The sequence below is a fragment of the Indicator indicator genome, chromosome 17 (genome assembly GCF_027791375.1).
Source record: "Indicator indicator isolate 239-I01 chromosome 17, UM_Iind_1.1, whole genome shotgun sequence".
Taxonomy (NCBI): domain Eukaryota; kingdom Metazoa; phylum Chordata; class Aves; order Piciformes; family Indicatoridae; genus Indicator; species Indicator indicator.
The window spans coordinates 15,290,640-15,296,639 of record NC_072026.1 but is presented as its reverse complement, the minus strand read 5'-3'; positions in this window follow the sequence as shown (position 1 = coordinate 15,296,639).

Sequence of the window (6,000 nt, the reverse complement as noted above, 5' to 3'; positions counted from 1 at the left end):
GACCAGCAAATTTCCCCAAATTTCCTCTTTATTCTCAGCTGCCCCAGTCTGTGCTTGATGCCATCAGCATCACCCTGCTCTGTGCACAGTACCCCAGACTTCCTTCCACAGGGCAAGAGGGCATGTTATCAACACCACTGGAAAGTGCTTTCCAGCCCAAGCTTGTTCCTACTAACTAAACAAACTGAGTTAAAAGGTAATTAGGTCTGTAATTCCCCTTGACATTCCACCTTACTGTCAAATCATGGTAAAGGGCAAAAAAAAAAAAAAAAAAAGAAAGGAAGAGAAGGAAAAAAGAAGAAGAAAGGAAGAGGAGGAAAAATGAAGAAGAAAGGAAGAGGAGGAAAAAAGAAGAAGAAAGGAAGAGGAGGAAAAAAGAAGAAGAAAGGAAGAGGGGAGAAGAAAGGAAGGGATTTAAAAAAAAAAAAAGAGAAGAAGAAGAAAAGAAGGAGGAAAAAGAAGAATGAGACAAGTTATCTTCATTTAAACAAAAAAACCCAACACCTAATTCCCTAGACCGTGTCTTCTCCAACTGCAGCTCCTCAGGGTGGCTGCAGGTAAGTTTGATGTTAGTTTAAACTCCAGCCAGCTCCTGTGGGCAGGCAGAGATGCTGCTGCTGCACTCAGGAGCTGAAACGTCCTTCACCAGGGATGGCAGCTCCTGAGTAAATCAGCAGTATAAGTACAGTAGAAGCAAAAAAAAACCCCATAATAATAAAAAATAATCTCTGGATTAAGAATTACATTCCCCTACACATCAAGTTTTATGGCTCATTTTTAAGACTGACGACATTTTGCAGCTCAGGACATCTGTATTTCAAGTTCATGAGCTCAAGGACACTTGTACATGTAATTTAAGATGCCTTTTCATCACACAATTTCTTCTGGTCTATCTTGTTGACTTTAGACTTATAATAAACAACCCTCACAGCCAGAGGGAAACAAAACTGCTTTCGTTTGTTTTCTTGTTTGTTTTTGTTGTTTTTGGTTTGTTTTTTTTTCAGTCTTATCCTGATTTAAAGTGGTATCCAAGCTAGTATCAGAAACAGGTCTTCCAGAAGCATTGTTACCACACTTTACTGGGCACATATTTACAGTACACCTAAATGGATAATTGTGTTAATACTTTCCCTTGTCCTAAAAATAATTTTATATAGGTGTGGCTCTCTCACCACGAAAAAGAGCTGAAACAACAGACCAAAGTCCTTCCACTACCCACAAATCAATGCAGCAATCACATTCTTCTTTAAGCATCCGTGAACGACCTTACCTCCCAGTGTAAGCATGGGGAGAGAATCTCCTTTCTCTGATCAGTTTGCAGACTGTGGAGATTAGCAGTAAAGAAGCCAAGTAGACCCAGGTGTTAACCTCACAGTTGTTTGTTTTTTTTTTTATCCCAAGTACAGAAAGGCCCAGAAGATCCATTATGTTTATTTTTATGTATCCTACTTGAAATAATATAACAATTTTTGTCCACTACGAATTGAGATCGTGTTAAAGAGGATATCCTCAGATCTAAGGTTCCCAGGGTAGGGATTGCTTTCTTTACTTATCTCTTTTCTATTTAGAGACCTGAAACAGCACTTCCTAGACAAGAAGAATTTATCTGATATTTATTAGTCTAGGGGTAGAAGGTTAACAAGTCTGAGAACATTACAAATAGGGCTGATCAAGATTTATTGGACTTTTAACCACTGCAACACCACTGATGTCACAGGTGAGCCCCTTCAACTCTCAGAGGAGCAGGGCAAGCTTTATCTCAACCCCTTTTTAACTGTCAGAAAATCAGCTTTGCAAGAGAGTCTGCCACAGCTGTTTACAGAACTTGAAGGAGTTAAGAACCAGGCAAAGAGCAGACAGAGCCAGACAACACATTTTGTTAAATACATAATCCCTTCCAGAATATTCCAAATAAGGAACATTACAGTCTTCAAACAAAACTTGCACAGACCGTCTGAAGTCAAGGGACCACTATTTAGATATAAAATTAGCCTTCTGCCAGTAAGCTGCATCATGATTGTCTTTCCAAATTCCTCCAGATTTATTCAACTTCCCTCCTTCCAACCTTGAGTGCTTTTTCCTGGACCAGCATAGTAATTCCTACTACTCGTGTTCATCTAAATCCCCTCTAACATTTTACATGGCTCATGAGATACTGCCTCATGAGCAATTCCTTATCCAAAGTCTCAAAAAGACTGCCAGATCTTTTCACTCAATTCCTGTCAAGAAATGTGTAAGCCAAGAGCAACGTTTTCTGTGTTATAAATCAGGGAACATAAACTGATGAGGGGCTGTCAAACATGATATCTAACAACTGTATGAACAGCACCACTAAAGTAAGCTGAGAAGGAAAAGCCAAACAAGAGGGTTTTGTATTAAACTAGCAAAACATACTCAGGCCTGTGAGTAAGACAACAGCTGCAACTACTCTGGCAAGATAGACACGATCAGAATGAAATGATGAGGCTTCATTTTCAAAGTGAAACCAATACAGCAGTTGCAGCAGGATTTTTGTTTCAGTGCAGACAACAAGAAATATGTGGCAATGCACAAGAAAAACTCACAAACTTGTGAAATACAAGTATTTTGTTCTGCAGTTATATTTAATCTTTAAGTTTATTCTATTAAACTACTAAGTCTAAGGCTCTACAATCTCATAAACACTTTTAAATTCTTCTATTAACCATGCTTAGGGAAACACAGCACTACCTTGATTTACAAAACCATTAATGACAATTTCTAATTGAAATTACTGGAATCACCATTCAGGTAGCACTAATGTTATCCAGAATAACCCTCAACCTGTTTAATCAGGTATCTTTGAATCCCACAGGGATTTTTTGGAGGTTATTTAGCTGCCAGGTCCCTTCTGGAGAGGTTTCTCCCACCTTTCCCAGCTTTCACTCCTCAGGCCATATGGTTGGGTTTGTTTCTTAACTCTTGCTCACTTCCCTCGCTATTCATTTGGTTAGAAACTTTAAAAGAAAATTCTCTTTCAACAGGCAAGTTTCCCTTTTGCTGCACACCCCTGCTCCTTCTCCCCATTTCATTTCACTGGGATTTTATGCTAGTGCCTCTCCGTTATTTAAATGAGTTCCATATGCATAGTAGAGTAGACACATAAATAAGGTGATGGAAGGTGTTAAGTTGTCCAACAGCTAGGGAATCCCATAAAAGTTTGGCCTCCTGTTTATCATTTCTCTGCTCCATCCTCAGCCATATGACCCCTTTATTATTGTCTGCACAAGCACTGGTGCTGTTCTGACTTCATGAGCCATTTCAGGGAGCAAATCCCTTCAGGGGAGGGAATGTGTATTACCAGTGCCTTAGCCCCTTTCAGCAGCAGACATGCTACATCTGCTTAGTCACCCTGTAAAAGAAGAGTTTGAGTGTGTAACTTCAGAGAAAGAAGTTTTGTTTTGAAGAAGCCATGTGTACAATCTGCTTTCTGATTGCTGGAGAACTGCCAAAAGAGCTCTGGCCTTCAAGCATCAAGGACAAACGTCAGCGCCGTCCCTCAAAGGCACAGCATACAACTGGCACTGCTGTGAGAGGGTAACTACAGTTCCTCAAACTACACCACAGCACCCAAACATTGCACTGCTCTGGACTCTCCAGAGGCTAAAGGATGAGACTGGACGACTCTGGGGCTGTGTAACAGTGACAGAAACTTCTCTCGGCTGCCCATTATCTCCAAAGGCTTGTATGATGTGACCCTGCCCTTTGTACATCAGAGACCTCCCCTAACACTTACGATCTGCACTTGGACTGGAATAGTGTTTCATAGCATCATGTAGTTTGGAAAAGACCTTTAACATCCATCATAGAATCATAGAATTGTTTTGGTTGGAGAAGACCTCTTTGATCATTCAGTTCAGCCATTAACCTCACTACCAAGTCTGCTGAGCCTTTATATAGTGTTGGTCCTTCCACACTGGCTAAAAAAAACGGAGGAGAAAATGAAAATATAACTCTTTTTAGTTTGGTAAGCAACAGGGACATCATGCATTCCTTACCTTACAATGGTAAAGGAAGTCCCCCAAAAAATCGCTTGCTTGAAAGCATTATTTCAAGCATGGCTTAAAGCAAACTATGCCTGCACTGCCACCGAAAGGGGCTGTCCTGCTCTCCCTGCCACCTCCTGTGCTGGCACCAGCTGCTTGCTCTGTTCGTTTTCCGTCAGGGAGGGAGGTGAATGTAAGGGACTGACAGACGTCCAGTCCACAGAACCCAAGCAAATCAGAGTGGGACTGTCCCTTTCGCAGCACACAGCCTCACCCCACTTTAAACCCACCAGGAGAAGCTTTTATATTAAACCAAAGCATTCCAGTTATATGGTAGCCTTTAAACTTTGCTTTCCGAGCCTCTAATACCTCTGCAGAGCACTACCTCATGTTTTACACCACATGTATTTCTTACCTTTAAGGCATTTCCAAAAAGTCCACACGGCCACATTGCTCTCCTTTGCCTGTTATCTCAGCTTCTATTTATAGGCTTTTTCTGCATTAATTACCAGCACAGCCCCAGAAACTCGACAACTTTGTACCTTTCCACCTCCTAGCACACAAATTTCGCCTCACAGCCTCTCTCCGACCCATGCAAGCGGACAAAAAAAGGCGAATTTGGGGGTGTCCTGCACAGGCCCCGGTGCTGCTTGTCTGCAAGCCCGACCCTTGAGTGAAACCCTTTGGGGCAGCGATCAGCCTTTACCTGCGCTGCCCTGTCGTCCTTGCTGCCCTGTGACACGATATCAGTCTGGTATTTGCTCTCCCGCCTCGCTCGGCCATGGCTCGGGGTGAGAGAGCTGAACGCCGGGACGAGCGCTGCCGCCTTCCGCGGCTCCGCGACCCTCCCGCCACCGCCTCTCGCCTCCCAGACCCACAGCAGCCGCCTCAGAGAGACCGCCGCAACCCTTCAGGCACTCCCCCCTTTCACCGCTCACCTGGAAGCGCCGGGGGCAGGCAGAGAGGACTCAGCTCGCCCCCGGGAAGGGGGAGGAGGAAAGAGGAGAGGGAAGCCCGGCACCAACTCGGCCTGCGACGGCGGCGACAGCGGCTCGTCTCCACCAAGTTTCCGGGTGAGGAAGAAAGTCGAAACCTACGTGAGAGGAGGAGGCAGCGCAGCCGCCCAGGTGTCGCCTGCCCGGCCCGGCACAGCTCAGCCCTGCCCTCCCTCAGCACCGCCGCGCGCCCTTCTTCCTCCTCCTCCTTCCCGGGCCGGCCGGGGCCGCCCACACCCCCAGCAGCCCTGCTCCTGTTCCCGCCCCGGCGCTGGGCAGGGTCCTGGCCTGAGCCGCCTGCGCCAGGCTCTCCCGCTACCCTCGGGGTCTGCCCGCCCCTCAGCCTGGCGGAGCCTTCGCGGCGTTGCCTCAACCAGCGGTGGGGTGATTGGGGAGCCGCTTCCCCCCTGTCTGGGCTGCCAAGGGGAGGTGTCGGGGCCCTGTGGGGAATGGTCTCCCCTCTCATTTTGGAACATCTTGCCAGCGGGAGCAGGGGAGTGATCCTGCCTCTGTACTGGTGCTGCTGGTCATGTCACTGGTGAGGCCACACCTCGGAGGCTGTATTCAGTTTTGGGCCCCCTCATTACAAGAAAGGACATTGAGGTACTGGAGCAGGTCCAGAGAAGAGCAACCAAGTTGGTGAAGGGTCTTGTAAGGAGCAGCTGAGGGAACTGGGCTCGTTCAGACTGGTCAAAAGGAGACTGAGGGGAGACCTCATTGCTCTCTACAAGTCCCTGAAAGGAGGTTGGGGTGAAGTGAGGATTGGTCTCTTCTCCCTAGTATCAAGTGATAGGAAAGGAAATGTCCTGAAATTGTGCCAGGAGAGGCTTAGGGTGGATGTTAGAAACAATTTCTTTTCTGCAAGAGTGGTCAGGCATTGGAACAGGCTGTCCAGGAAGGTGGTGGAGTCCCCATCCCGGGAGGCGTTCAAGAAATGTGTGGAAATGGATTAATGGCTATGGTGGTGTTAGGTTGATGGTTGGACTTGATGATCTTAGAGC